Here is a 17733-nt window from a genome sequence, read left to right as displayed (position 1 = left end):
GTTGTTGGTGTCTTGTTGCTGTATTGATGTGTTTCCTTTTTTCTAATGGACTTGAATCAAGGCTGATGTTAAGCAGCTGAAATAGACATTTTGTTGTCTTTATTTGTATCAAACTTGTATGAATTGACCATTTTCGTAATTTTTTTTAGGTTTTAGTTATGTTGTAATATTTGTTATGGTTTGTATGAATTTTGTTGGTACAATTGACTCTAGTATTGAAATGGATTTGTCCGCTAAATTTATAGTATTGTGACCCCAATTTCTATTATTGCTTGCTGTTGTGTTACCTTCATATTAAGAAATAAAATATTGGCTAAATATTGTCATCCACATGTTGTCATCCACAAAATTTAGACCAAATTAACACCAAATGTGTAAGAACTACTAAACTAATCCAATTATCAAAATCATAGCAAACACTACATATATAATCACAACTACTTAAGATCCTTCATTATTTAATTCTAATCCGAAAGTTGCAAAAATGTTGTCAAAACATACATGACCATCAAAATTAATCTAACTATCAAAATCAATTCAAACACTACAAAATTTACACCAAATTAACACCAAATGTGTAAGAACTCCTAAACTAATCCAACTATCAAAATCATAGCAAACACTACATATATAATCACAACTACTTAAGAAATTACATATTTGATTCTAATCCAAAAGTTGCATAAATGTTGCCAAAACATAATAACATTCATGGTTCCTGCATTTTCTGCAAAACATTCATGGTTCTTGCATTTTCTAAAAGTTGTCTACTGCTGGTTGAGAGACCAGGAACCAACTCACACAATAACATTCATGGTTCCTACATTTTCTGCTTCGCTTTGTCTTTCACTGTTTTGGTGGATTTATCTTTCCCCATGTCCATTCTTTTAACATGGTTGTCAAAACCTGGAGGATGGTCAGCAGCTGTCCCTTTTCCCGTATGTATTTCAACATCAGGTGGGGCAGTACGAAATGTCATACCACCAGCTCTGGGAGGACCCCAAGAGCATACTGGTCCACCACCTAGAATTGGGGGTGGCCCAGCAGGGTTACCAATGAAGTCAACAATAATCTTCTGCTTGTTGGTAGGTTTTTTTCCACTCCTAACATGTTCCCTCAACCTACCACCTGCCTTTGTCCTTGTGGCCAATCCTAGGGTTCTTTTCTTCTTATTCCCAAATATGGTAGATGGCTGCAATTAATCACATACAATCAGGCCTCTAATTTTTTTTAAGGGTTTAATTTACAGAATATGAAGAATTACTCAAATTCAGTTTGTATGCAAAATATGTTGCTGTTCTGACTGGTTGAGTGGTAGAATGTGCAGTTCTCACATGCTGGTTGACAGAAGTTGTTACTCCCACATGCTGTGACTAGTGTTGTTATGCAATCTCTAAACATGGCCTAAATGCAGGCTGTGAGACATGCAGTGATGCATTCGGTGAGGCTGGCCTAAATGCAGGCTATGCTGTAGGCTGGGATGCAGTCTATGAGACATGCAGTGATGCAATATATGAGGTTGACCTAAATGCAGGCTAGGATGCAGGCTGTGAAGGTGTTTGACTTATGGTTTTTGAACAACCACCAGATTGTGATCCCCCTGCCTTGCTTGAACCTGATGGTGTGTTCACTCTTCTCTTTTTCCTGCCAGTAGTTGAAATGGCAGTTGAAGATATGTAAACCAATTTAGTAAATTAAACAATAAGCAGTAAACACTAAACAGTAAATATTATCAATGAATAAGCCATTACCATGTCCAAATTCCAGTCAATTGATTCATTATCTCTGTAGTATTGTCTGACACGTGACCTTCGTTCCTCTTGTCTCTGCTTGGCAACACATGACCTCTTGTTATGACCAAACTCCATGCAGTACCCACATTGATTCTTGTTACCCCCCTTCCTAACTGAATTAGAATTTCTTGGTTCATCCAATGTACTCAACTTCAAACATATCCTGACCGGCATATGTACACCAATAGTTACTAGCTTCATCCTCTTCTTTTTCTAGCTTCTTCCTAATATTGGCCCAAAGGCCTCCTCCATTGAACTAATTAACTCAGTTTTCCTCATATACCTTCTCATCAACTTACATCTAATACCTTCCAACATGCTCAAGATTGTCTGGTCACGGTATTTTTTGATCAATGAATTGAAACTCTCACAAGTATTGTTGTGTAAGAAGCTAGACTTACAATTTGTATTTATCCATCCCTTACACCAAGTGTTAGGATCAACGTTCTCTAGGTAGGCATGAGCATCCTTACTAATCCTCTTTATCTTATTCATTACTCTGTAGAACTCTGTCTTTGTGTAAGATGCGGCAGCTTGACAAATAAGATCTTTCAGTAGCACACCCAAATAACTTGAGTTTTTGAAATTAGCGTACAAGTGCCAAACACATGTATGATGCTCAGACTGCGGACATACTTGTTTTAGGCTTGGAATGAGGCCTTATACAATAGTTGAAAATATAATTAGTTGCATTACACTAAACATTTAATTTATATGAATAATAAATAACTATTATTTTACCTTCTGTCAATCCGAAATAAAAGTCCATATATGTCGACTAGGGCCAAGATCTGTAAGAAGCGCCTCTATCTTTTGTCTTAGCCTCTACAACAGCCATTGCAATAGGGTACATGTTGTTGTTGGCATCCCTGCCCACAGCAGCCATGATCTGCCCCTTATACATACCCTTCAAAAAATATGCATCAAGACCTACAACAAGCCTACAGCCTTCCACAAAACTATTCTTCATGGCTGCTAATGAAAAATAAAGCCTTTGAAATCTGCATGGCACCTAAGGCATTGGTCTCCCAACCATCAAAATCAAACAACTATCCACATTAGCGCTCCTAACCATGGAGCAATAATCTCACAATCGATGGTACTACTCATCCAGTTTCCCATAGATCATTTCTCTTGCTCTTTTCCTTGCCCTATACAAAGAACTCACATGGACATTCACATTCCATTTTGCTTTCACCTTTTTCTATAACACATCTATGGGCATGTTTGGCTGCTCCCTAAAAGAATCCATGCACCACTCAGCAATCCAAGTTGAAGTGACCATATGATTTTCGCACTTCTTAGTGCAAGTGTGTTTGGGCCTTATGGATACTAAAATGAATGTTATCTCATTCTTCAACTACCTCCCATATACCCTATACTTGCACCTTGATTCTTTGCAAACAATCACAACCCTCATATTTTCATTTCTCTTGAATTTCAAATCCTTCCCTCTACTAATATTGTATTGGCTCATGGCTTTTCTAAATTCCACTGCACTATGAAATGTATTTCCTACAATCAATGTCGGATTATTCATATCAGTACGATCAATAGGGATTCTTTTGGTTACATCCTTACGAGATGAGTGCACTCTACTTTCATCACCACTAACATGTGATGACTCTAGCTTATCATTATCATACATGTCTTCACTACTATCACTCTCTTCCCTCTCTTCCCCACCCTCCCTAGCATCACCCTCCACAGCATCACCCTCAACATCCCCTTCCACATCTACCTCGTCAACAACCTCTTCAGCATTTCCAACCCCCTCATCAATGGCCCCACTATGATGAGTAGTATCCTCATTAGAATCAAGACAATCTGTATCATCACTAAGAACTGAATCCTAAAAGGCATCCTTCCTAAACACAATTACCCTCCTGTACTCTGAATCTTCTTATTCATCTCCATCAACTACATCATCTGCTACACCATAAGTTACTATATACAACATTACAAGATCATGATCTAGATGTTTTGCCACCATTTCAATTACATTGTAGTCAGATGACAGAAGTCTTAACCCTTGGTCTAATGGCAAACCTAGTACACTGTAATAAACAAGGTCCCCAGACCTATACCCATATGTCTTACATATGTCCTCTATATCAGAAAAATTCAATTTGTTCCCATTATATGGGTATGGGTAATTACTAACATCGCCCCTACATAATTAATCCTATATTGCCTGTTAAAAGTACCCACATGAAGCACCTCAAACATCATACAATGTGTACCCATCACGTATCCTGCCACATTCATTACAGTCAAAGGTTTAATACAATACCCCAAACAATTCCAACCACAAAAAATTAATACAATGAGAAAGTTATAAATATACCAATGAGAAGACATTTGTCATAATCCTATATTGTCTTCATCAATCATTATTATAAAAACAACCCAACTAACAATTTCAGCAAAGTAAAAACAACACAATCATAATTGGTGGCCAACAACCGGCCTAATCAAAGCATATATTTAATCTTAGTTTAATTAAAATCCATACACAACTTTTTAGAAAATTGTCCCTAAACCCTAAGAATATTCTCCATCTTACCCATGTACCCAGAGCAGCCATCAAACAAACCAACAAATTTTAAGTAGTAATAACCTATAAAAACAACCCAACTAACAATTTCAGCAAAGTAAAAACAACACAATCAGAACTGGTGGCCAACAATTGGACCCAATTAAAGCATATATTTAATCTTAGTTTAATTAAAATCTATACACAACTTTTTAGAAAATTGACCATAAATCCTAAGAATATCCTCCATCTTACCCATGTACTCAGAGCAGCCACCAAACAAACCAACAAAGTTTAAGTAGTAATAACCTAAACCCTAATGATAAAAAAAACCCCAAGAAGTAGTAATACCCTAAACAACGATAAAAAAAACCCCAAGAAGTAGTAATACCCTAAACAGTGATAAAAAAAAAAAACCTCAAGAGCATAGTACATTATGCTACACATTATGCATTGTGGTCCCGTTTGGTTATAGCAGCAAAAGACTACATTGCCCATAAACCCTAAACAACAACTTCAACAAAAAGTAAACCTCTCTACCAATGTATAAGCACATTTGTACCTTTTAAGGTCAACAACCAAATAAGTAGTAATGGAAGGGATCACTTCACTACTTTATTCAATGTAATAAAACTCATAGTGCCAATCACGTGTCCAACACAAGTCCAAGCTAGGGGACCACACTTAGATTAGAAAAACAGTATCTTTAAAAAAAAAGCTAAGGACAAGCTGACTAAACATATAATAACTTTTAACGCCTTGTCAGAAAACAACAAATCTAAAAAACAACAAGAATATGACCCACTTCAAATAAATACTACTCTAGACTAAAAACTCCACAAAATCCCTTCTAGAGGCGTTACATGCAAAACCCCCCAAACATTCAACACAAATTATTGATCAACCACAAATTTCAAAAAATTTCAAATACAAACCCTAAATCTAAATTTTATGGATAACGAAACTTACTTGATTATAGTGGATTCGAACTGATTTATATGGGATTTCTAACTAAAACGCTGCAAATCGACAACCAAACTTCAGCTACAATGGTTCGCCGGTGATGAAGACAATGGTTCGCACGAGCAGTTCCTTCTAGAAGTGTTTGGCAATATGTGATGTCGATTATGGAACATTTAGATTTAATTTTGCCCCTTTTTGAGTGAGGGTATTTTGGGTATTTCGGTTAGTAAGTGTGAGGGCAAAACGAGTAACTCAGGAGTAAAAAATCACGTGAAAGTCACGTGAGAGGCATTCCATTTGAGCTTAACAATTCAGATAGACGGAAGGGTCCTATTTGAGAGCAAATTGAAGTTTAGGGGTCCAAAATGAGAGATTTTGAAGTTCAGGGGGGTTTGTAAAATCGGGTGGAAGTTCATGGAGCCAAAGTGAAGTTTTCCCTTATATATATATAGTGGCGAAGCTAGTATTTTGTTTCAGAGGGGGCACATTTTTTTTTAATGAATGAAAAAAAAAAAAAAAAAAAAAAAGAAGTTAAATAAAACTTAAGTAAAGAATATAACTAACAAAATAAATAAATAATTCAACAAATTTTAATTATTGCGTAAAATATATAAATGTAATTTACAATTTATTCAATTGCCCTCAAGTCTTCATACTTTAAAATTGATATATGATTTGATTGATTTCTTCATTGCTGATAGCCTTAAATATGTCATTCTTATTACAAAATTATACAATCATTCACCTACTGATATCCCATTTGGTCATGTAAATGATTTTTTTAACAATATTCATTGTTGAAAAGACTCTTTCAAGAGCAATATAATTATAAAAGTTCGATTACATACCTGAAACATTTTTGATAAATTTGACTTCTCAGAAGAAAGACACTCATCATAAATAGCACTCAAACATGCTAGACCTCAATTTTACTTTTTGGCAAATCGCACTAGTGTGTTATGTTATATTCTATAGCACTTAGCTCTTAGGTTTAGTTTATTTTTTATTTGTAATCTCCCTTACTCTTAAGATTAGTCTAAAGTGTGCTCTTTGAATAAAAAAAGAAAAGGTAAGTAAAATACTGGATTTAAAATAAATAAATAAATAAAAGAAAAAAGACCACTTGTTTAAAGTTTGCTCCACAATGATTTTTTTTTTAAAGCCCTTTCAGTTGGTGTAGACATTTAACTTTCTTTTTCAAATTTCAAAAACGATGCACTTTTGGCTTCTTTTTTTTTTTTCTTTTTTTATAAAAGACTTTCATTTCGTTGAAATAATCTAAAGCATAAAACTTTAAACAAAAAGAGCAAGTTGCTCTAAAGAGACTACATTCAGAATAATCAAGGGTATTTCATCCCTCCATATCCTATGCATGACATCCCTAACTGCTGCTTTGGCTAACCCATGAGAAGCTGCATTGGCTCCCCTTTTAACATGGCATACCTTGTAGCTCCCCAAACTTTGTAAAACCTCTTGCGCATCCTCCACAATTTGACCAAACCAGCACTAGTTAGATTCCAAAGATCTAAGAGCTGCAATAACTTTTAATGAATCACCCTCAAGGATAAAATCCCACATCTATAGGTCCCAGCCAAACTCAATAACATGTAATGCAGCAGTGGCTTCAGCCATTGTTGAGTCCTGAATTGCTGGGATAGTTTTACTAAGAGCAGCAATAACCATAACTTGGGAATCACGAGCAATCACCCCCACCCCCATGCGTTTCAAATGTACATCCAAAGCTACATCCCAATTAATTTGAGATTCCCATGAAGGAGATTTTTTCACTTAATTATCTGGCTAATAGTAGCAACAACACCTTCTTCCTCTGTCCTGCGAACAGCAAGACGAAACTGCGTCAATAGCCTCCCTGCCTCCACAACAATCTGATTTTGATGGACAAATACACCCCCATGCAAGACAGCATTTCGGCACAACCAAATACTTTGGCAAACCAACCCCACGAAATCCATTTCATCTTGCGTACAGGGAGCAAAAAATCCTTCAAAACCTCCATGAACGAAGCCCCTTCACTATGGCACTTTTGGATATTTTGATCACATACTCCCCATACATCCTGCGCTGAAGGGCATTCCCACAATATATGACGAACAGACTTAGTCTCCATAAGAAAAAATAAACAACCCCTCATCCTCTACCACACCCCTCTTCTGTAAATTATCTCTTGTTGGAGGGATATTATTATAGGCCCTCCATAGAAACACTTTAGTAGCATTTGAGACCTGCATGTTCCAAATAATCTTCCAAATGGGACTGTTCCCATTTTTAGTTGATCCCTCTCCCATTTTACTAGCCTTTCGGTCAAGTTCCATGAAATAAGCACTTCTTACAAAAAAGATCCCATTTACTGTTACCCTCCAAATTAGCTTGTCCTTCTTTTGATATCTACTTAGTGGTAGATTACAAATAACTTCAGCCTCATTCTCATTAAAATGTTCATAAATAAGAGGCATGTTCCACCCCCTTAATTTCGGATCAATCAAATCCCCTACTTTTGTATCTGTTGCAAGATTACAACAACTAGATGGGGAGTAAAAGAGCTCGGCATTGGCAGCCATCTATCACCCCGAATGGAAACTGATTTCCCATCCTTGATTCGCCATATAAGACCTTCCTATAGTAACTCTTAAGCCGCAAGTATACTACGCCATGCAAACGAAGTCTTACTTCCAAGTTGTGGATTCAAGAAAGACCCTTTAGAGAAATATTTACCCTTCATAATAGTACATACCAAGCTGACAGGATTCTGCACAAATCACCACCCTTGTTTAGCTAAGAGTGCTTTATTAAAACAACTTAGATCACGAAAACCCATTACACCATCGGATTTGGAGCGACCCATCATCTCCCAACTCCTCCAGTGAATCTTTTTTTTTTTTTTTTTTTTTTCATTCTCCTTATGGCTCTACCAAAATTTTTGCATAATTTTGTTCATCTCCTTGCATAGCTCCTTCGGTAAGAGAAATATACTCATATTATAGGTTGGTATCGCTTGGATCACAGCCTTTAATAAAATCTCTTTTCCAGCCTAGAAGAGAAACTTTGCCTTCCAACCATGACCTCTCTTCCTCACCCCTTCTTTTATATGCTGAAATTCAGTGTTTCGACATTTTTCCATTGAAGCTGGCAACCCTAAATATTTATCATACTACTGTGTTGCAAGTAAAAACTTAGGTAATTCAATGTAATTGTTGCTTGATATTTTTCATTGAAGCACTATGAATTTATACAAGAGTTTGTGTAATTACAAAGGGAAATATAAATACAATTTTAATGAGAATGATTTGATTTTCCTTTCTTGGTAATCACTAGCCGTTGCTTGATCTTTGCCTTATTGAGTGTATAGCCGTTGCTTGAGTTTCCATGCGAGGAGTGATTTCTTGGTAGTCACGATCTTTCCCTGTTGAAAATATAGCCGTTGTGATTGTTTCCTTGTGAGGGTTGCTATATTGAATGGTGATTGATTCATTACACCCCCGCAAGCGAAACACGTGGCATACAATGTTGAGCTTGGTTCGCATGAGAGAGAAAGGTGAGAAGGCTGTTGGTTTTGTAAAAATGTCAGCAAGGTTATCTATTCTAGAGATGAAGCGCACAGCTAGGGTTTTGGAAGCGACTTTGTCATGAACAAAATGGAAGTCGATTTCAATGTGTTTAGTGCGAGCATGGAAAGTGGAATTGCTAGAGAGGTAGGTAGCCCCAATGTTGTCACACCAAAGGGTTGGGGGGTGGGGGAGAAAAATGCTAAGGTTGCGGAGCAGGGATTGGAGCCAAATGAGTTCAGTGGTGGTGATGGCTAGGGTGCGATATTCAGATTCAGTGCTAGAGTGGGCAACGGTGCGGTGTTTGTGAGATGACCATGAAATGAGATTGGGACCAAGGAAGACATAGAAACCACCTGTGAATTTTTATCATCAGGGCATCCCGCCCAATCAGTGTCGAAGAAGGGTTGAAGGGTGCGGGACGGTGACCGATGAAAGAGTAAGCCGTAGGTAATGGTGGACTTGAGATAGCGGAGTATGCGTTTAATGGCCTGAAGGTAAAGAGAGGTGGGCCGGTGCATAAATTGTGATACTTTGTTGACTACGAAAGAGATATCGGGATGAGTGAGGGATAGATATTGCAGAGCGCCAACAACACTTCTGTATGGAGAGGGGTCAATGAGTGGATCACCAGAGAGTAAGGAGAGAGTATGTGCAGTGGACATAAGTGACTTGACAGGTTTGGCGTCAGACATGTTGTTTTTGCGGAGGAGATCGAGAATGTAGCACTATTGGGAGAGGATGAGTCCATCGGGTGTGGGAATGGCTTCCATGTCGAGGAAGAAGTGAAGAGAACCAAGGTCTTTGATTGCAAAGTCAGCTCGGAGTGCAGGAGAGAGGTGGTCCCTTGAGGAGTTGAACTAGTGATGAGTATATCATTAACATAGATGAGGACGTAGGTGGTGTGTTGAGAAGTACAGTGAATGAATAGGGAGGAATCGGGACGAGAGCCAACAAATCCAAGGTCAAGGAGACGATCACTGAGACGAGAAAACCAAGCACGGGGAGCTTGTTTCAACCCATACAAGGCCTTGTGTAACTTGCAGACATGATGAGGGTATTGTGGATGGAGGAAGCCGAGGGTCTGGGCCATATAGACGTCTTTAGAAAGCCAACCAAGGGGGGCTAGGCCATCTAGATGAGATGGCGAGGGAGAGGACAAGACAAATTGTGGTGGGCTTTACCACTGGACTGTAGGTCTAGCCATAGTCAATGCCAGGCTATTGGTGAAAACCTTTTGCGACGAGGCATACTTTGTAGCAGTCAACTGTTCTGTTAGCTTTGTGTTTGAGTCGAAAAACCCATTTGCATTCGACAATGTTGGCATTGGTGGTAGGAGGCACAAGTGTCCAAGTGCCATTGTGGAGTAAAGCATCAAATTCGGTGTTCATAGTGGCATGCCAAGCAGGATGTTCAGCAGCGGATGAGTAGGAGGTTGGTTCAATCTCATCAGAGCAAATGGCAGCAAGGAGTGCTTTTGGGAGGGGATAGCGGATGTGACCCTCTAGAAGACTTTTAGGAGTGAAAATGTTGTTCTTGGAGCCAGTCTGCATGGCATGTTGTAGTTGAGATGGAAGTGAGGTGGTAGTCTCTGCGGATACAACCTGTGGAAAAGAAGGAGAAACAACATTAGTAGGAGTGGGTGTTAATGAATTAGGGAGGGTTGCCTCCACGAAGTCGGTAGGGGGGATTTAACATGTGAGGGAGTGGGGGAGGATTGGGTGCGCAGGGGAGCGGGGGTGCTTGGGGAATTGGGGAATTGTTGAGGAGAAGAGTGAGAAGGAGGATAGAGGATAGTGTGTTGAGGGGGTGTATGCAAAGGGCAAGATGAGGGGGCGAGAGAATGGAAAAGTGGTTTCATCACAGATGACATGTCGGGAGATGTAGAGGCGGCTGGAGGGAAGATGGAGACATTTGTAGCCATGATAGGAGGGACTATAATTGAGGAAAATGCATTCGGTGGATCGGTAATCCAATTTGTGTTTATTGTAAGGCCGTAAGTGAGGCCAACATGCACATCCAAAGACGCGTACGAAGGCATAGCTTGGGCGAAGGTTGAAAAGCTTTTAAAAAGGAGAGTGGTTGTGGAGGACTGGAGTAGGTAATCTGTTTATAAGATAGGAGGCTGTTTGAAATGCTTCAGCCCAATAGGTTAGAGGAGTGGATGAATGAGCAAGAAGAGTAAGGCCCATTTCAACGATATATCGATGTTTACGTTCCATGGACTCATTTTGTTCATAGGTGTGGGGGCACGTTAATTAGTGGTGAATACCGTGAGAAGCAAAATGATGGTGTAATTTTTGATAATCGCCTTTGCCATCAGTTTGAATAGATTTTATTTTGCGGTCAAATAAGCATTCGACATAGGCCTGAAACTTTGGAAAAATTGAAAAAACATCAGATTTGCATTGTATGGGATATAACTAAGTAAATTTGCTATAGTTGTCAACAAAGATAACATAATAGTGTGCACCATTATTAGATAAAATAGGGGAAGGACCCCAAACATCAGAAACAATTAATTCAAAGGGAACATGAGAAGGGTGGTTAGATGATGTAAAGGGAAGCTTGTGACTTTTGCCGCGGCGACAGGCAGAGCAAAGTGGAAGCTTCTAATTGGACGTGACAGGGAGATGAAACTCGGACACTACTTGACAAAGAATTCGAACCGCAGAATGACCGAGACGTGCGTGCCAATCTTGAGGAGAAGCACGTTCATTAGAGAAAACGCTAGGTGGTGCAGCTGATGGAGAGGAGGACCATTGATATAGTCCATTTTTACTTGGGTCTTTGTTTAGAATCTTCTTGGAGATGCGATCCTTAACAAAAAAAAAAAAAAAGGGTGAAATTCCATGAAAGATTTATTATCCAAAGTAAATTTTTGAACGGATAATAAATTTTTGGTAATTTTTGGAACATGTAAAACATGATGTAAAATAAAATTAAGTTGAGAGACATAGAAGTGCCAATATTTTTGATGGCGAGTGGGGTACCATTGCCCACTTGGATTTGGTCGAGGATACAAATTGGGTGAAGGTTAAAAAGCTTTTGAAAATGAGAGTGGTTGTAGAGGACTAGAGTAGGTAATCTGTTTATAAGATAAGAGGCTGTTTGAAGCTTCAGCCCAATAGGTTAGAGGAGTGGATAAATGAGCAAGAAGAGCAAGGCCCATTTCAACGATATGTTGATGTTTATGTTCCACGAACCCATTTTGTTCAATGGTGTGGGGGCACGTTAATCGGTGGTGAATACCTGAGAAGCAAAATGATGGCATAATTTTTGATATTCGCCTCTGCCATCGGTTTGAATAGATTTTATTTTGTGGTCAAATAAGCATTCGACATAGGCCTGAAACTTTGGAAAAATTGAAAAAACATCAGATTTGCATTGTATAGGATATAACTAAGTAAATTTGCTATAGTGGTCAACAAAGATAACATAATAGTGTGCACCATTATTAGATAAAATAGGGGAAGGACCCCAAACATCAGAAACAATTAATTCAAAAGGAACATGAGAAGGGTGGTTAGATGGTGTAAAGAGAAGCTGGTGACTTTTGCCGCGACGACAGGCGGAGCAAAGTGGAAGCTTCTTATTGGACATGACAGGGAGATGAAACTTGGACACTACTTGACAAAGATTTCAAACCGCAGGATGACCAAATCGCGCGTGCCAATCTTGATGAGAAGCACGTTCACTAGAGAAAATGCTAGGTGGTGCAACTGAAGAAGAGGAGGACCATTGATATAGTCCATTTTTACTTGGGCCTTTGTGTAGAATCTTCCTGGAGATGCGATCCTTAACAAAAAACACAAGAATAGTGAAATTCATGAAAGCATTATTATCCAAAGTAAATTTTCGAACAAATAATAAATTTTTGGGCTAGCAGCCTCATAGGCTTGATCAAATCGATGATAGCAAGTAAGGGCTCAATGACCCATTTTTCCACAAACATGGCATGTGGGTCTAGAGCCCACTTGTGGGATGGATCTTAGAGGACCCATGGTAGTATTTGAGCGATAATTAGAAGAGTGACCCGTAGGTTCTCCCTGATTTCTAGAAGCGGAGGCGTGGAGCTGGTGTGCACGCCCCCATGAATGGAAGGCTTGGCTGGAGGAGCGGTGGAAGCTTCTGTGATTGTCACAGCCTCGGTGGGGATTGGGGCTCCGAGCGGCTATGTTGGCTGTTGGGCACATGAAGTCGTTTTGATGACACTAGGCGAGTCGAGATTCATGGGCAAGGAGATGCCCAAACAGAGTATCCGTGGACAGAGGCTCTACACATGTGGTTACTGAGGTCACAAAGGGGTCGTATTCTGGACCCAGGCTGCCAAGTAGGTAGGCTGTGAACTAGGAATCGTTGACAGGATGGCGGGCGGCGGCAAGAGTAGCGGCAATGTGCTTGATTTTGTGGAAATAGTCAGAAACACTCAAGTTTCCCTTCTTGGTATGGTAAGTTGAAGATGGAGGTTCAACGTCCAGGCTTGAGACTCGGATGTGAAAGTCTGATATGGAAGACATGAGCATACTGAGGATCAAGCGTCTTCCACAATTCTTGGGCAGTTTTGCAACCAAGAACTTGAGGCAGCATGTCATCAAATATGGAAGACATGAGCATACTGAGGATCAATTGATCTTGACGAAGCCACCATAGAGTATTTGGGTTTGTGGAGATAGTGAGGGTGCCGTTAGGAAAGGGGGAGACTTGTGGGCTTGGTGGGGTGTTGGTATCATCAATTAAGCCATAGAGGTTATGGCCTTTGAGAAAGGGCTCCATAAGGCAGGTCATATAGTTGCTTTTGGTGAGTTTGGAGATGGATTGGGCAGAGCTTGAGAGATGGGTTACAGGAATGGGTTGCTGGGTTTGGGTGACAATGGGTGTGGGTGGGTTGGTTTCGGTGGACGAGGAAGTCATTGACGAAATATGCAGCAAGGTGTTTGAGTAAAGGTTTCAATGAAGCAGCAAGGTGTTTTGAGCAAAGGTTTCAATGAAGAACAGGGAAAAAAAAAAAAAAAAAAAAAAAAAAAAGGGACGACTTGGGTTGCTCGTTTGAGGCTCTGATACCATAAAAACTTAGATAATGCAATGTAATTGTTGCTTGATATTTTTCATTGATGCACTGTGAATTTATACAAGAGTTTGTGTAATTACAAAGGAAAATATAAATACAATTTTAATGAGAATGATTTGGTTTTCCTTTCTTGGTAATCACTAGTCATTGCTTGATCTTTGCCTTATTGAGTGTATAGCCGTTGCTTGAGTTTCCATGCGAGGAGTGGTTTCTTGGTGGTCACGATCTTTCCTTGTTGAAGATGTAGCTGTTGTGGTTGTTTCCTTGTGAGGGTTGCTATATTGAATGGTGATTGGTTCATTAGCAAGAACTCCCGCAATATGAAGAATACACTCCCTTGCTTCTTGGCTCGTATTTCTACTGGAAAAAATAGCCGTCTTTTCCTTATTTGGCCGTTGCTCCGATGCCTTTCCATAGCAATCTAAGAGTGCTATCAAACGATACCAATCATAAGGGTTTGCCTTACAGAACAAGAGACAATTATCTGCAAAGAAAAGATGGGTTAGCTTTCGGGCCTTTAGACGAAGTAGGAACCCCCCCTAACCACCCATCTCTTTCCGCCATTTGGATCCGTGAACTTAACACTTCTGCACACATGATAAATAGATAAGGTGACAAGGGATCACCCTATTGCTTTGGGCTTTATCTAAACTGTGCGTTTTGACAAAAATAATAGTCATAATCTTCCCTCTTTTCTCTTAACCTTATAACACTGAAATAGAAACATACGGCTGTAAAAAAAAAAAAAAAAAAAAAGTCAGCAAAGAGAAATAAAATTTGTGGGGGGGGGGGGGGGGGCATTTGACCCCTCTCGAACCCTCTCCCGCCCCTATATATACATATAATAAATTCACCAAAATGACATCATTGTAATGTTTAATACCTAAAGGACATCGTTTTGTACTTTTGTATAGGGTTTGTTTAGCTTAGGTTTTTTTCCCTCTCTCCTCTCAAATCTCTTCCTCTCGCTATTTGTATTCCCATTTTCGCATCATACCAAATCAAAAAAATTTCATTGCTCTCTTTTCAAGCCAATTCATACATGCATCCTCTCTCTCTCTCTCATATTGTTATCTTTAGAGTTATTAATTTGACTGCCATTTTTTTCAATTTTTCTTGATCTTTGTATAAATGTACAAGATGTAAGTGCTTTTGGTTGTGATTTGGGTCAATGATGCTTCATTATTTATATGATTCTTGATTTTATTTTTATTTTTATTTTTCTAATTTTCTATCTTGAATTAGATTTTTTTTTTTTTTAATCTTGAAAAATGCAATCTAGGTGTTTTCAATTCAATTACACAAAAGCAACATTTGTGAAATTTTTCTTGTTCGAGCCTCAACAATCATACGAGACATCTTCATCAGTTTTTAGATTTAGCTATATTACCTCGTAGCCAGCTTTGGCATAAAAGAGATTGGTTTTTGCTAAAATTTTGAAGTTTAATGGATATGCAAATAACAGTTAATAACCGCAATAATTATGCGAATAGTGATTAGTAATCTTATGAAGTGAATACAAATGCGGTTAATTATTACTAATAACCTAATTCGTATCCGTATGTATTACCCTAATAGTAAAAGGTGACACATTAAAAACTGTACATATATTGCAATTATTGGAGTCAGTATGGCTAATTGATTAATGACGTAAAAACCATTTTAAATAGTTTTTAGGCATGATACATGGGGCATACTAACAGGAAACGAACGAAGCAGCTCATTGCTTAGCAAAACTAGTTCTTCGCCAATCTTTAGAGCAAGTTTGAATTGAGGAGTGTCCAATTTTTATTCAAAATGTTGTATTTATTGACTAAGCTGTTTCTTCTTGATTTTTAATTAAGGACAGAAATTTCATCCAAACCAGTTTGAAGGAAATATCCGCAAACTCATTTAAAATAGTGCCAAGTGTATATAATCATTTAAAACACATATTAAATTCTTACAGTCATTAATAATAGTTTACTAATTTAGACTAACGTTTTAAATGTTTAGAGACACTTGACACTATTTTAAATGGGTTGGAGGATATTTCCTCCAAAGTGGTTCGGAGGAAATTTGTGTCCTTTAATGTATGTCTAAAAGATTCACTTCCCAAAAAAAAAAAAAAAAAAAAAAAAAAATCTAATAATGTGTTTCTTAAATAAGAAAAGTTCTTAGCTCATGTTAATAAAGCCTAATGGCCCTTATCCCAATTAATTTTGACTTGTCACATTTAAGAACTTGTTGCTCTAAATATTGATTATTGTCCACGTTTTTACCAGCTATTTTCATTTGAGTTTATGTGGTATAGATCCATTTCATTGATTTATCTCATGGTTTTAATTTTGTTTTGTTATATAATGTATTTATTTTTAAAAAAAATTAAATGACGTTGCAACACATACACTACTAAATTATAAAATTTAATATAAACTATAAAATTAATCAATCTATTTTAATAGAAATAGAAAATACTAATCCGTTGTAGAACTACTGAGCCAACGAGTACTCAAAAAATAGAAATATACAAAGTCATCTTATGAGCAAACCCCGACCATGAGACGGCCTTCTGATTGTAATTTAATAATTGCATCAACTTCTACATTTAATGGAAAGCATCAATCATATGATATATGTGTTTCTTACATTGCTCAATGTCTGATATATATTCTTAAGCAGCAATTTTTCCTTACATCTCAAATTATATTAAAAAAAAAAAAAAAAAAAAAAAGAGAGAGAGAGAGATTCAATATTTAATCATGATTTCAAATCTCTAATGGTATATTTTAATTATAGTATTGCTCAATCTAATTTTTCGCTGTGTAATTTTGTTTTGGGAAATTTTGTGGAGGGAAAAATGCAAAATTAGTGTATGTTGTTTACCTGATTTGCAAGTAGTTCCTTATGATATCAAAATGAACTCAGAGGTTTTTGCGATATGTCAAAAAAAAAAATTTACTTCCTACAATCAAATTTTGTCCACGACTTAACAGATTCCGATAATATAATACATCAGAGTCAATACAATTGTGACATATGTCTTATTTAAGCCAATGTCACACTAACCAAATTTGTTAAAGGGACAAAATTTGATTGTAAAAGCACTAGTAGTTCTTTGCTTTGATTTTTTTAAAGTTTAGGGAACAAAACTACGTTTTAATTCCCTATCCAAATATACTTCATAAAATATTATTTTTTTACAAAATAACAGTTTCTCTTACTTTTCCCTATACCATTAAAATATATTTTTTTTTTACAAAATACAAGTTTCATACCTACCCTCTATTTTTTTTTTACAAAATTCCAACACAATTCTCGATAAAAGGTAAAAAAAAATGAAAGAGGAGAGAGGAAATAAAAATATTTACATTAAAATAAATTATATAGAACCACTTTTGGTTCCCTACACACTGGGTAGAACTGTAGCATTTCCAATGTTTAGGGGAAGCAATAGGGAAGCTACTGCATGTGACTTTTTGTAATTTTTTTTGAAATTTTTCCTATATATAAGGAAAGAAATGGGTTATAGGGTGTCGGTTGCTAGTGATTTTTTTTTTTTTTTTTTTTGACATGTCCATTTTAGAGGGGAGATGAGTAATTCGAACTAGTGATTTTGTTGCTGGTGAAGTAATAATGAGTAAATTGGTTTTTTTTTTTTTTTTTTTTTTTTTTTTTATCTCATGTACCTTTAAATTTATTTTGATACTACTAGAGTTAATTGTAAATTAGATAAAATAAATTGACTAATTTTGTATTTTTTTTCCAATTTTATTAAAGTAATAAGAATGAAAAAAAATACTAAACAAATTGATACGAGGCATTTTC

The sequence above is a fragment of the Corylus avellana genome, chromosome 8 (assembly GCF_965113065.1).
Source record: "Corylus avellana chromosome 8, dhCorAvel1.hap1.2, whole genome shotgun sequence".
In the NCBI taxonomy this organism is placed as follows: Eukaryota; Viridiplantae; Streptophyta; class Magnoliopsida; order Fagales; family Betulaceae; genus Corylus; species Corylus avellana.
This window is presented reverse-complemented; position numbering follows the sequence as displayed.